Source organism: Gossypium hirsutum, chromosome D09, assembly GCF_007990345.1.
Source record: "Gossypium hirsutum isolate 1008001.06 chromosome D09, Gossypium_hirsutum_v2.1, whole genome shotgun sequence".
In the NCBI taxonomy this organism is placed as follows: domain Eukaryota; kingdom Viridiplantae; phylum Streptophyta; class Magnoliopsida; order Malvales; family Malvaceae; genus Gossypium; species Gossypium hirsutum.
Genome location: NC_053445.1, coordinates 36,070,769 through 36,084,818, shown reverse-complemented (window position 1 = coordinate 36,084,818; position 14,050 = coordinate 36,070,769). Strand labels below are relative to the sequence as shown.

At 32.3% G+C, this 14,050-nt stretch overlaps 1 non-coding gene across 1 annotated transcript; it reads left to right on the top strand.

Moving 5' to 3' along the window:
• Window positions 1-13,943: 13,943 nt before the first annotated feature.
• LOC121221536 (small nucleolar RNA R71) lies at window positions 13,944-14,050 on the top strand. Its single transcript, XR_005918926.1, has one exon. It is a non-coding gene; the product is annotated as a small nucleolar RNA R71 (small nucleolar RNA).

Here is a 14,050-nt window from a genome sequence, read left to right as displayed (position 1 = left end):
ATATCCTAAAAATATTAAAACACGAAATAAGCATACATAATTGAGAACAAGAATCAAGTATTTATCATGTAAATCAGAAATCAAATAATAAGATTCATCATAGGTTTCATCTTCCCTAGGTATATAGGGAATTTAGTTCATAATCTGGAATGAAAACATCTCAAAATTAAGATAATGACAAGAGATAAAGAAACTCAATAAAACTTATAAGGAAATTAAATGGGGTCTTCAATCTTGAAGGAGATTTGCTTCTGAGTTGATTTCGATGGCGTTCTTTGAGTCTTTTCTTCAATCTTCTCTGTGTGTTCCCTTAGATCTTCTTTTCATTGATATTTATAGACTTTAGAATGCTCAGAAAGCCTAAAAATTGGGTTTTTCCGCGTATTTGGGAAGCAGGGTGCGATATCGACACGGGTTGGCACATGGGTGTGTGGCCAGCCTGTGTGGCCAGCTCGTGTAGAAATGCCCAGGCCGTGTGGATCCTGGAAATAGCTTTATTTTCCCGATTTTGGCTCGTTTTTTGCTGCTTTCACTCCCATATGCTCTCTTAAGCATAGAAACATGAATTTAAAGGATTAGGAGCATCAAATTCACTAATTTACATAACAAATAATCCAAAAATGCATCAAACATGGGATTAAAAATATGTTACTTTTATGGCTTATCAAATATCCCCACACTTAAGCGTTTGCTTGTCCTCAAGCAAAATCCTCAACTCACAATTAAAATTAATCTTTCTCAACTTATAATTCTCATCAATAATGTTTCGACATAATTCACAAATAATCATACATTGATAATTCAACTAAAAGAGCACTAAAGATTCAAACAATCCAAGTCGAACATTTTTAAAGCATGAAAATATAGGTATTTCCCCTTATCTAAGTAATTACCTTTAATTCAAAATCGACAAGAATCGACATCCTCACTAAAGGTTCACTCAAATCACTCGAAGTGTTTAAGGTTCAAGAATAAACACTCAATAGTCAAACAAGAAAAGTCATTACCATAGGTTTGCATGAAAATCAAATCTCCACCACTATAAAATGATATGATACACAAATCAAAAGGTCTTTAAGAGATTGTAATGGGGCTTAAGTTAAGGGTGTGGAGAAAGACTGAAAAGGTTGGTTTAAATCGAGAATGAATTGATAAATTACCAAACTAGAAAATTAAACAAATGCTGAATTAAAAGTAAGTGAATAAATTAAGAATTATTCAAGAATAAGAAAATGAGCTTCTTCTCAAAATATTAATTTAACTATTCAAGATCAATCATAGAACTAAATAATAATCAATATTTTTTTATCTTCTTTTTTTTCGATTTTTTTACAATAATAGATAATTCAGCAAATCAAACAAAAGAGCACGGTTAGACAACTAACCAAATCAAATCTCGATAAAATAATAAAAATCCTCAATGAACAAAAAAAATGAGTTATGGGTTAAAATTAATGGGTAAATTAAGAAACAGTGTGTTAGGCTCAACGGGGTTCACTAAGGGTTAATTAACAAGGTAGGCTTTTTATGGGATAAATGGGTTAAAACCTAAGTGTCTTTATCATATTAGTATATCAAATCAAATGTGTGGTCTCGACATTACATAATCGAAGCAAGTTCTAGAATAACAAATCAAATTGACACACTCATAACCAATAATAAAATGAGCAAGACAAATGTATGCTCTAAAGGCTCAAAATCTCACAACAAATTATGGTTTTTGATGTCAAACTTGTAAATTTAAAACTTCAAGGTAATACCTCAATTCAGGGAAACAACCTAAAATTTTTAACTCTAAAAATAAACTTATCATACTTGATTCTCTCATGTCTTAGAGTTTAAAACAACCAATGCACAAATATCTATGAATTTAATCCAAAATACATCAATAAAAATACAAATCGGTAAAAATTCATTCTAATAAAAGTATGAGAAAATTACTTAAACATAAGATATAATTCAGGGATTTTCTAATAATTATATAAATAACCTCCCCACACTTAAGATGTACATTGTCCTCAATGTACAAACAAATATAATCACAGTATAAACCTAATATCATAAGAGAGGGAAAAAACTGAAACTACCTTAAATATTAGATGAAATCCCCAGAATAGTGAAAAGCAGAATTGTAGTCAAATCTAAATGTAGCGCATGATTCCTAGCAAACTAATAAGAAAATAAACACAAATAATAGAGAAGACTAAGGGGTTATAACTCGATTAGAAACAACTATAAAAATATATTTCAAAAGATAATAATTAAAAAAGTTTAAGAAAATAAAAAAAATTAAAGCAACTAAAACAAAATTAAGAAGAAAGATAAATAAAATAAAAATAAAACAAAAGTAGTAATAATAAACTCAATGATAGTAAAAATATACTAAAAATAATAGAAATCCAAGAAAAATTAAAATAAATTTAAAATTTAAGTATAAGAATAATAAATAAATAATTTTAAAAAAATTAGTAAAATAAGAATAAATAAAATAAAAGGGGTGGCTTGGTTGGGGAAGAAAAGAAAGACAAATTGAGAAAGAAATTCTAGGGTTTGGGCCACATAGTCGTGTGACACGGCTGTGTGAAGTATTTTCAGCTTGTGTGCAATTAAAAATTAACCCAGTTTTCACACGGCCATGGCCGTGTGGCCGGGCCATGTCTCTTACATGGCCGTGTGCCTTGCTTGTGTAACTCTCTGACTTGATTTAAAATTGAAAAAAATTAGCTCCAGGTTTCACACGGCCTAGGACACATTCGTGTGTCCAGGCCGTGTGTGTGTTTTCCTTCGCTCTCCCACGCCCATGTGAGATCCCACACACCCGTGTGGTCAGGCCATGTAACTCATTGTTGATTACCTCATTTCACAAACGGCCTGTAACACGCCTATGTGTCCAGGCTGTGTGTTCTACACGCCCGTGTGTCTAGGCTGTGTAGGTCAAACACACACTTTTTTTTTAGATTTTAAATTAGCATGCAATGGAATTAAAAACATTATAAAAAGTTAAACATTCGGGTTGCCTCCTGAGAAACGCTTATTTAGAGTCTAAGCTCGACTTACCTTGTATTCGCACGGGCACGGTGGTTCGCGGAGCCGAAGCTCCTCTCTATCGTTTTTAAAATCGTCACCACTATAAAATTTGAGTCGATGTCCATTTACCTTAAATGTGCCATATGCCAGATGTGTTACCTCTATCGTATCGTACGGGAAAACGGTTTGTACTACGAATGGACCTGACCATCTGGATTTCAGTTTCCCAGGAAATAGTTTGAGCTTTGAATTTTATAAAAGGATACGATCCCCAACTGTGAATTGTTTGGGTTGCTTCAAACGAGCGTCATGGCGTCGCTTTGTCATTTTTTTATATAGTCTCGAGTTCTCATAAGCATTAGCTCGCCACTCATCTAAATCATTTAGCTGTATCATTCTTTTCTCACCTGCAAGTTTAATGTCGTAGTTTAGAAATTTTATTGCCCAAAATGCTTTATGTTCGAGTTCAAGTGGTAAATGAAAACTCTTTCCATGTACAAGTCTGTAAGGAAATGTTCCTATGGGTGTCTTATACGCAGTCCTATAAGCCCATAAAGTGTCATATACTTTTATCGTTGAATCCTTTCTATTTGACTCTACAGTTTTTTCTAGGATGCGTTTGAATTCTCGATTCGCAACTTCAACTTGGTCACTATTTTGAGGGTGATAAGGGGTAGTTGTTCTATGATGCACCCCATACCTCTTAAGGACCTTATCAAATTGAGCATTACAAAAATGTGTACCCTATCACTAATAATCGCTCTAAGTGTTCCAAATCGAGAAAAGAGCTTCTTAAGAAATCGAACTACCACTTTAGCATCATTAGTAGGTAAAGTTTGAGCTTCTACCTATTTCGACATATAATCAACTACTACAAGAATGTATTTATTACCAAAAGAGCTAGGGAATAAGCCCATGAAATCAATGCCCCAGACATCAAAAATTTCACATGAAAGCATATAAGTTTGAGGCATTTCATCACGTTTAGATATATTACCTGTTCTTTGGCATCTATCACAAGAAGCAACATACCTGTTAGCATCATTAAACAGTGTGGGCCAATAAAAACCTGATTCAAGCTGTAAAGGCCCAATTTAGCCCGGGACCAAAACAAAACCAAAATAACAGTTTATGTATATTGGGCTAAAACGGCCCAATTGGGCCCAAAAATTGAACAACATTAGGGAAGGTTCCCTGCTTTTCCTAGCGCCACTACTACCCATGTGCACTTTCGGCGCGCACAACGCCCGAGGTCTGCCACCGCCAGCTGCGCCTTGCACCGAAATGGCAAAGGCTCCTCTCGTTGACTTCATCTTACCTGCAAAATAGACGAAAACAATAGCCAATAAACAGAAACGAAGATAGTAAAAACAAATAGGAGGAAAATGATGGATTTTTCGGCTTTATAAGCCTGAAAATATGTTGTAAAAGGGGGGTTTTTTTTGAAATAAAAAAGAAAAAAGTTTGAACTTGGATTCAAATGTGATATTTTGTTTTTGTTCTTTTCGTTTTAGATCTTTTTTAGTTATTTTGATTATTTATTTTCCTTTTTTTATCTACAAAAATAAAAAATAAAAAGGGGGAGAAGAATAGTCACCTGAATCCCCGTGAGCCCCGGCACCGGAATCTCCCCTTTCGTTGTTGAAATCGGGTTGAAAGGGGGGAGAAAGGTCTCTCTTTTTGGGTTTTTTTAGGCAGAGAGGGCTCAGCCTCCGTGGGTGCTTCGAAACGAGGTTAAAAAGCCTCTTTTGCGCTGCGTCAGTCGCCGGCCACGGTGGTGGCGCGACGGAGGTCCGAGGAACTCAGTGGCTGGATAGGAGAGAAAAGGGAGGAGAGTTTTGTTTTTTTCTAAGGAATGAGGCTGAAATGAAATAAAAAAAACTTTGGGGTTTAAAGAATAAAAACAAAACGGCGCTGTTTTACCCCCTCTTACCCGCGTGTTGACCCGACCCGTAACCCAGGGTCCGCGTGTTTTCGCGCGGGTGGGTTATTTGCAGTCTAGGTCCTTTCACATTTTCAGCTTATTTTGATTTGGTCCTGTTGCTTATTTTTAACCCTTTTTGAAATTTACCCACAGAATTTTGCTTAGATTTCGATCAGATCCCTGACCCATCAGCGCACTGAAAGCGGACACGTGTCTGAATTTGCGCATTTTGCCCATTCGGTCCTCCCCTTTTATTTCACTTTCGATTTTGCCCCGAATATTTGTCTTAAAATTCAAATCAGTCTTTTTCCTGTTATTTTGCTATTTTATAAATTAACTTAGTTTATTTATTTATTTATTTGTTTCTCACTATTATATTATGCTATGATTTTTACATTGTTATTATTACCATATTTCTATTTTATTTGTTTAGCTAAATGTAAATATCTTTTAATATCTTTATTATTATCATTTTTTACCCACTTATACCCTTTTTAGACTTCATTTTATATATATACATACTAACATATATATACCTTTTTAATATTTCATGTATGTACGTACTTATATTTTTTGTATACTTTATAATTTATCTACATATATACATACGTAATATTCAATAAATGAGTACATTTCTATCTACTTTATAATTTGTATATACGTATTTACATATACATCTTAAATTTTTACACATATACATACCTATTTCTATAGTATGTGCACGTACATATTTTTAAGTTTATTTATAAATACATGCCTACTTATATATATTACTTGTATTTTATACTTTATATATATATCTTTTATCTTCATAAATACATATACTTATAAGTTTTTTACATATATTTTTGTATAGTTTTTATATACCTACATAATATACATACTTACGTCCTTTTTTACGCTTTATAATTTATATACATTAATATGTACATTCGTTTTTTTACATATATACATGTATATGAACTCACGCATCTTTGTAATTTATAATCTACTAATATACATACGTAGATATTTTATCTCTTATTATTTGTATTGTTATTGTCGTTCTATTCAATATTTATTTATTTATTTATTCATATGTTCGTTATTATTTTTAGGAAATGCTTTAGTTTATTTTAGTTTATTTATTTATTATTTCATATACTTGACTCTTTTATTTTATGTATTTTATTTCTTGTGATTATTGCGTATATTATTTGTGCTTGTATTATCATCATCATTTTGTTATACAAGTTAATATTGTGTTTATTCCTACCATTTTATGTTAAGTTAATTTTATTTAATATGGTTTTAAAATAAACAAAATTTCGTATTTTGAAATTCGCAAAAATTGTACCCTAACTTACTGAGTTTCGATTTTCACGATGAATCTAAATACGCGAGTCTTTTTTCAAACCTAAGCTTTAAACGACCTCGAGAATTAAGAAAAGATCGTGTCCTAACTTACTGGGCATGATCCCTTTTTTAAATACGGGATAGCTAAATATCTTTTGAATAAGTAAATTTTCGGCATTTATTCTCGTATCGGGAATTCGATACGTTGTGTCCTAACATATTGGATATGACGTTGTTTTCTCGAGATCAGGATTTTTTTTTTAAAAAAATAAAGGCAATATTTTGCGTTTGGAAATTCAAGAAAATGTGCCCTAATGTACTGGGTTTCGATTTCTCTTTTAGCCAAGTAGCCAAATACCCTTTAAAAGTTTCAAAGTATAGGTTTTGGAAACCATAAGGTGATCTTGGTTTCGAGAGTTTAAAATATCGTATCCTAATGTGCTGGATGTGGTATTCCTTCGGAACAAGAGAATCTTAAATCCCAACTCATATTATTCAAAAGTTTTTAGGATCATATTTTTAAAATTCTTCAAAGTTTTCAATTTTCGATATTAAGACATTAACTAATCAACTAGGTACCAATTTTGGGCGTTACGAGGGTGCTAACACTTCCTCGTACGTAACCGACTCCCGAGCCTATTTTTTTGAATTTCGTAGGCCAAAATCGTTGTTTTAATAAAATTAAATAATTTATTAAAAACAACCACTTTTTAAGGTGACCCGATCACACCTTATCAAAAAGGATTGGCGGTAACTCCCGTTTTTGCTTTCATTTTTCAAAACCCAAGTCGCTCCGTTTTCATCCAAAAAATGGTGTCAACACAAGCGTTTTATGTGCTGTCCTAATTCCACTGTAATGTCCTCCTGTCGGTCCTAAGTGGCAGTGTTCCAAGATATTATTCGCTTTTGATTTTGTAACACATTTTCGAATTACTTGATCTGCACATACACGAAAAAGAAAAGGGTCCTCCCAAAAATAAATTTTCACATTGGCAAAGAATCGTTTCTTTTAGTGATGTGTCAACCCTTTTGGTAGGATGTTAGCAGCAAGGCAATTCGCGATATCTGCAAACCAAAGAACTTTAGAATCGACTATAACCATGAGTTGTTCCTCAAAAAACAAGTCATTTATCTCGTTCTCATCAAACTCCTTAAGATGGGGAATCTTTAGTCGTGAAAGGTGATCTGCTGCAATATTTTCAACTCCCTTCTTATCTTGGATTTCCAAATCGAACTCCTGCAATAATAAAATCCACCTTATAAGTCGAGGTTTTGCATCCGATTTAGTTAGTAGATAGTGAAGAGCAGGATGGTTAGTGTAAACAACAACTTTAGACAATATTAAATATGGTTTAAATTTATCGAATGCAAAAACCACTGCTAGAAATTCTTTTTCTGTAGTAGTGTAATTTTCTTGTGCATCTGTCAAAGAGTTGCTAGCATAATAGATTGGCTAGAAATGTTTGTCTCTTCGTTGTCCAAGAACTGCACCAACTGCAAAATCACTCGCATCACACATCAGCTCAAAGGGTAAATTCCAATCAGGTGCAACCACAATCGGTGCATTAATTAATTTTTCCTTAAGAGTATTAAATGCTTCTAAACATTCCTGATTAAAATTGAATGTCACATCTTTTTGTAGCAATTTAATTAAAGGCTTAGCTATTTTAGATAAATCTTTGATAAACCTTCTATAAAATCCAGCATGTCCTAAAAAGCTTCGAATAACCTTAACTGAACTAGGGGGAGGTAATTTTTCGATAGTTTCAATTTTCGCTCTATGAACCTTGATCCCTTTACTAAAAATTTTATGGCCCAATACAATCCCTTCTCAAACCATGAAGTGACATTTTTCCCAATTAAGCACAAGGTTCGTTTCCTTACATCTCAGTAAAACTCGTTTTAAAATTTTAAGACAAAGGTGGAAAGAATTATTGAATACTGAGAAGTTATCCAGAAATACCTCCATAATGTCTTCTACAAGTTCATCAAATATTGCTAGCATGCAACGCTGAAAAGTAGCAGGAGCATTACACAATCCAAAATACATTCTTTGAAAAGTAAACGTACCATATGGACATGTAAATGTCGTTTTTTCTCGGTCCTAGGGAGCTATTGGGATTTGGAAGTGGCCAGAAAGTCCATCTAGGAAGCAATAATACATGTGACCAGATAATCTTTCCTTGTAGCGTCATTCAACTTCCTATAGTCAATACAAACTCTCCATCTCGTGACTATTCTCGTTGGAATCAACTCGTTTTTCTCGTTGGCTACAATAGTCATGCCTCTTTTCTTCACCCAAGTATTATTAGAAATATGATAAATAACTCCAGCATCTAGAAGTTTAATTATCTCAGCTTTAACAACTTCCTTCATGCTAGGATTTAACTTTCTTTGAGCTTGCTCACATGGTTTATACTCATCTTCCATTAAAATTTTATAGGTGCAAAAAAAAGGACTGATCCCTCTAATGTCGGAAATCTTCCAAGCTATGGCTCTTTTATGTTCCTTTAAAGCTTGCAATAACTCATCTTTCTCATTTGGCTTCAAATCTGAAGCAATAATGACTTGCAAAGTAGAATTGTCTCTAAGAAATGCATGCTATAAGTGATTTGGTAATTGCTTCAGTTCCAATTTGAGAGGTTGTAACACCCCTAACCCCTATCATTTACTCACCAAGGCATAATTATACTTTTATTTTATTATCAGAGTTAAAAATATTCACAGTTCAATAAAAAGACTAATCATAAATTAGCGAATCAATAATATTCAAAAATTACGAATTTGAACTTATACATATAAACAAAAGAACATGATCCATGTTTAATAGTCAATTCTACTGACTTATTACCAAATTTGTGTAAAAAAAACAACCACTTCACTCAAGTCAATTTAAAAACTTCACATTCCATAATCACTACTTAGCTAACTTAAGCATATTACATCATTGTTTACAAATTATTTAATCCATAATATACTTATATAATATTATAACAGAACCTAAATTATATCAACTAGCATATTCAAATATGAAACACAACCAATCCATATATGTCTCATTATTTTAATACATTTTATGTCCAAATATATTAGCACATTAAAACCTAATTTTATATCTATACCTAAGACCGAACGTATATATATTCCTATTACATTGTACTTATTAATCAACCAAACCATTTTAGTAATTACTCATCATTATAATATAAGTTTACAATTATATGACATAGTCACATTAAACAAAACATTAAAATTGAACATTATCAAGCACTTATGTATATAACATATTATGCTAAAATCTTTAGCCGTAATACCCTTATATCATTTGAGCCACAAACCTAATCATCCTTAGAATGCAACTATTAAGATCGAATTTCATAGGTACTTACAATTTCAAATTAAACGTATATCTAAACTTCAATTTCTAACAAAAAAAAAACATGGCATAATTTGCTGTTCTATAGCAAAACATAGCAACCGTAAATCAATAACTTAACAAATAGATTTCCTATAAAGTAAGCTAGGCTAATTTATTAAAAATCAATTTTAGTAAGCACGAACTCAAGGCTTCATTTTCATAGACAATTATACAAAAGTATCAACATCATTTTAAGTCAATTTCTCAAATGATTTAAGACCAAACTTAAGCTTTCATTTACAAGTTTTAACCGAATACATGGCATACCATAATCAAACGAAGCACATACATATATGGCATACTACTATTACTAGCCATACATATTCAACTTAATGATCCACATTTCATATACACTCGGCATTCGGTTTGCATCATAACATTCGAACATAGTACATACCAAATATACATATATAATATAAACTAAGCCATACCCGAATATAAGTAAGTAAACCATCATTATTGATCATCTTCTTTATGTATAAATACCAAAATCAAACAAAAGGAAATAAGCCATTTTCGCATGGCTTTTTTCTTTATATACATAATCAAAATCAAACCCAAATATATATGTATATATATATTTACTAGCCTATACATGCCATAAGTTCAAAATGAATTTTTTTTTAAAAATACCGAAAGTAGTCGACAGTGTGAATGACTTCACTGATGATCCCCGAGCACGTAACAACCTCCAAAATCTATAAAACAATGACAAATAGATACACGAAGTAAGCTAACTTAGCTTAGAAAGTCTTAAGCAAATACTTATATAATATATCATTAAATAGGCAATATATCAAGATCGAATATACACATGTTTATACATAACTAATACATTCACATATCTCAAATCATTTTTTTCATGACTACTTGCTTATACTCAGGCTTCCAATCATTTGCATCATATTAACATAGGGTCGAACTCACCTTTCATATACACATATACTTATGTTAGCTTTATATATCATTTTTGCGATAACTAACCAATTTACTTACCAAATTTTTCGAATAGCTAAGTAAACATCACGTACCTAATCACTTTAGTTCATTAATCCCAATTGATATCACTTCGGCGTAAAGGCTACTAAGTAAAAATCTTAATATGATACACTGGCACGAAGCCTGTTAGGCGTAAAGCCTGATATAATTCACCGGCATAAAGCCTGCTAGGCATAAAGCCCGATTATCACTGATACAAAATGGATCTTACACATAATTCATATCTATATAGGAAGTACTAATAAATCTTTAAGATGTAAACTAAACATTTTAAACATAGTATCTCAAATAGATCGAACTTTTGCTCAAATTTCACAACCATTTCACATTCGGCTAACATATGAAAATTTCTACAAATAAATTCAGCAAATAAAATTCATATAAATTTTAATTTAACGACATTTATTTGCTTAACGACTTACCTCGAACGATGAAAATCGAAACAAGACAATTAATCGACAACTTTGGTTTTTCCTCGATCCAACTCCGATTTCTTTGGTTCTTGATCTAAATGTATTCAAAATAAACTAATTTAAAGATAATTCCATTCAATTTAGTCCAAAAACACATAAATGGGAAAATTATCATTTTGCCCCTGACATTTTACACTTTTTGCAATTTAGTCCCTAGTGCATAAAACACAAAATACATAAAATTTGCACACACCATGCTAGGGCTGAATGTTCCTTGTCTTCATACAAGTCCTCATATTTCATTTATTTCACACTTTAGTCTCTCAAAATTTTATTTTCACAATTTAGCCCTAATTACTCAAATTCACCAAAAATTCAAAGACAACACATATTAATCTAACACATATATTTCATATTTCACCTACTAACATCATAAAACTCAAAAATTCATCAATGGCACATTTCAAAATCATCAACAATTCACAAAATTAAAACATGGGTTTTGAAGTATTCAAAGCAACAATCTCAAAAACGTAAAAATTATCAAAAAACTGAACTAAAACTCACCTTGAATCAAGCTTCAAAAAAATGGCTGAACCCTAGCTTGTTTTCTTTCTTTTTTTTTTCTTTTGTTTACATACGACTATGAAGAAAGATGAAAGCCATGGTTTTCATTTTTGTTTTACTTTAACATATATTAACCATTTATTATTTTACTAATTTAACCTTTGTTTCTAAATTTATATACTTTATAATACAAGGTCATTCTTGACCATTATCACCCACTTACTTAATAGTGGGCTAATTACCTATTAAGGACTCCACATTAAAAAGACATTAGCAATTTAACACTTTACACATTAACTAGCCACTTTTTCATTTTACGCGATTAAGCCCTTTTTCTTTAATTGGTCACTCAAACGACAAAAATTAAAACACGAAAATTTCACACAATCAAATTCACACATAATAAACACACAAAATAATACTAAAATATTTTTTTGACTCGAATTTGTGGTCCTGAAACCACTATGTCCGATTAGGGTCGAAATCGGGTTGTTACAGAGGTTCTTCAATAGAGGGTTTTAATTTTAATTCATCGTTTACCTCAATGCCCTTATAATTCTTCTATCTCACTAAAGACTCATTAGAATCTAAATCAATTTTTGTCTTACTTATCATAGCAATATCGTCATCTACCTCATCTCATTAAATAAGACACAGTTCCAACGTGTCCTTATGAATAATTTCTTGTAATGAATCTTGAATAACATGGTCAATAGGGTCAATAAAATAACCAGAATAATCTTGTTCTCTAGAGAATCGCATGGCATCATAGATTTTAAAAGTAATCTCTTCATCACCTATCCTAAGCACAAGTTTACCATCACCTACATCAATGACAGCCTTAGTAATGGCTAAAAAGGGGCGGCCTAAAATTAAAGGTACTTCAGTATCCTCATCCATGTCAAGCACAACAAAATCAATAGGGAATATGAATTTATCTACCTTTACAAGTACATCTTCAATAATACCCCTAGGATATTTAACAAATCTATCGGCTAACTGAATACTCATTCTAGTGGGTTTAGGTTCCCCAAGACCAAGTTGCTTGAACATTTTATAAGGCATCAAACTAATACTAGTACCCAAATCAGCTAATGCTTTCTCAATATTTAAACTACCAATAAAACAGGGAATAGTAAAACTTCCTGGATATTTCAGCTTAGTTGGCAGTTTATTTTGGAGGATATTTAAACATTCCTCGTTGAGTTCCATAGTGGATAGTTTCTCAAACTTCTTTTTATTCGTTAATAGCTCTTTTAAGAATTTTACATATGTGGGCATCTGCGAAATAACTTCAACGAAAGGTAAGTTGATATGTAATTGTTTAAAAAGTTCAAGAAATTTAGCAAATTATTCATCCATGCAATCTTTCTTCAACTTGGTCGGATACAGGTTCAGTGGTTTGTATTCTTTAACCATTGGTGTCTGAATTTCTTCGGGTTTTACCCCATCATCATTTGCCTTATCAGTTTCCTGTTGTAGATTCTTTTCAGGTTCAGCCAACACTTTTCCATTCCTCAATGTAACTGCTTTCACGTGCTCTTTTGGGTTAGGTTCAGTGTTACTGGGTGAACTACCTTGTTGCTTTTCTGAAACCAATTTAGCAAGCTGTTCAACTTGATTTTCAAGCCTAAGAATTTATGCTTGCTGATTTTTCAAAGTTGTCTCGGTGTTTTGAAAACGAGTCTTCGACACCGAAATAAATTTTGCTAACATCTCTTTAAGGTTTGACTTCTTCTCTGGCTGATAAGGTTGTTGTAAGCCTGGAAGGGGTTGTGATATTTGGTTTCCTTGATCACCCTATGCGAAGTTTGGGTGGTTTCTCCAACCTGCATTATAGTTTTTACTATAAGGGTTATTTTGAGTTCTAGAATCATTACCCGTATAATTGATATGCTCATTCTCCGTGCTAGGACCAAAGGGTAAATATTCTAGATTATTTATTTCACCTCCATTTGCATCACATTGCGCCACCTGATTTACCTGCATAGAAAGATATAAATCATCAAATTTTCTATTTAATATTTCTACCTGGTTTGATAATATGGTGATCACATTTAAATTAAAAACACCGGCTATTTTCATCGGCTCCGTCCTCATAACCTTCCACTGATGATTATTCAGTGGCATTTCTTCAATAAATTCATAAGTCGCTTCTGGTGTTTTATTGTTCACAGTTCCATCGGCTGCTGCGTCAATTAGTTTCCTAATTGAGGGATTCAAACCACTGTAAAAGGTTTGAACTTATAGTCATAGAGGTAGCCTATGGTGATGACACATTCTCAATAAATCCTTATACCTCTCCCATGCATCATATAATGTCTCTAAATCGACTTGCACAAAAGAAGAGATGTAGTTCCTCAACTT